This window comes from Aplysia californica, unplaced genomic scaffold (assembly GCF_000002075.1).
Source record: "Aplysia californica isolate F4 #8 unplaced genomic scaffold, AplCal3.0 scaffold00414, whole genome shotgun sequence".
NCBI lineage: Eukaryota > Metazoa > Mollusca > Gastropoda > Aplysiida > Aplysiidae > Aplysia > Aplysia californica.
Window position 1 is genome coordinate 698,483 of NW_004797684.1, and position 1,929 is coordinate 700,411.

The following is a 1,929-nucleotide window of genomic DNA, read 5'->3' on the forward strand; positions in this document are numbered from 1 at the left end:
TGCTCACAACAGCACATTTTTCACTCGTTAGGTTAAATTTTCTATTGATTTTAGTTGAATTATATTTATCATGGATCATGCCTGTATGAGCAGGTGTTAAGATCATTGAAAAACACCATTGAACTGTTTAGTGTGTGTATTGGGGTGTAGAATTTGTTTGAAAACGTTTTTTTTTCAGCCTCATACGCTCTTTTGTACAGTTGACGACTTTTGTCAAAGAAAATGAATGTGGTCCTAAAAAATATGTTTGTGTTGACAAAGATTTGAACTTTACTTTAACACCAAATACAAGCATCTATGATTTAAAACTGTTGAGATATATTTCTTTGAAAATACCCCAACATAGCGTGTTTCCAGGGAGTAGCGCTCATAAAATAATGGCGTTCTTAGGGAATGCGCACCATGAAAGCCGCACGATGCGGAACTAGCACAAGGGACCCCGAGTTTTTGCTGTCCTATCTGAGAAGGCTAGGAATCGATCTTTCCTGCTAGAAGATCAGGGGTGAGGCTGAAAGACAGCAGTAAGAAGGAGCCAAGGAGCAGCAGTAGAAAGGCTGCCGAAAGAGTCAGGAGCCCAGAGCACGGGGCAAAGGAGGTGAGGGGGTGGGGGCAGAAAATGGAGACGGAAGCAGACAACAGAACATTGCTAGAGAGCAGGAAAAGAGGTGAAATGAGACAATTTCAGAGAAGAAATTTTTTCGGTCGCTACCCGGATTCGAACCCGGGACCTGAGAGGCGAGATGAGAGCCCCAAATGCTTAGTGTGAGGACAGGATTAGAGAGACTCGGCAGTAGGCGTAACAATACACATAAAATTCTATGAGCACCTACGCTACATCTATGGCCCATCTAATTTGGGAATTTTGTGCCCGCAATAAACAATAATTTTACTACGGATGATTTCGAACTGACTAGAAACAGCTCAGTCACAAAAACCCAACAAAACCTGGACTTCACGCTAAACGTGCTCATTATTATTTTGTTTAGGAGTCATTGGTTTTTATGTAGAGCACGAACCTTTGGGAATATACTCTATTTAAATTTAGACCTAATTTTCTGTCAGTTCTTCCAAAATGCCACAGGGAATTACAAAGAAAGGATTTCAATTGAGAGCAAAGTTATTTTTTTCCAGCTGTTGTTTCATGGGGCTATGCGTTCCTGTAAAATTTACATCAGGGCTTTTTATTGGTGACCACGTCAACATTGGTAGGATTTGGTTTTCCAAGAATTCTCTAATGGCATAGCCCTATGAGAGGGCCCTTTTTCATGCATCGGGATGGCTACTTGAATGGTACCAACACGAAAATAAGGTTAAGACATGACATTCCAGCACTTGCACGATGTAGTCCACTAAACAAAGCCATCCGGTGATTTTCACGACGGTGGCTTTGTTCCACCCACCCCCAGACCACACCAAACCATGACAATTTCGTAACCTCTATTCCTGACTGATAGATTATTATCATGTCCAAAAACTAACTTACACAATAAGTGTGTAAGAAAGCGTTTGTGCTCCATACGAAACCAATGGTTCCTAAACAAAAAGCTAAGGAGCACATGTAATGTTAAGTCCAGGATTTGCGTGGTATTTGTAATTTGATATTTTAAAGGTCTATTTTGAGTGACCATATCTCTGGTGACTCTCAAACATAGATGAAATAATAATGTGTCAGATGATGCAGAATTATTTAGCTTTAAACTAAACTGCTGCGTGAGTGGAGAATGCACGGCTTTAACACGATGACTAGGTGATTACTTTTTCAAGTTTCTTTTTGGAGAGCTGTGTCAGCAAAAGTAATAATTATCAAACAAAACACAACACACACACACACACACACACACACACACACACACACACACACACACACACACACACATACACACACATACACACATGGGGATGGACACACACATACACGCACACACACAC

At 40.7% G+C, this 1,929-nt stretch overlaps 1 long non-coding RNA gene across 1 annotated transcript in view; it reads left to right on the plus strand.

The window, feature by feature from the left end:
- Positions 1-1,929, plus strand: part of LOC106012559 — a 4,336-nt gene that overhangs the window by 1,483 nt on the left and 924 nt on the right. The gene's annotated exons all lie outside the window — the stretch shown is intronic.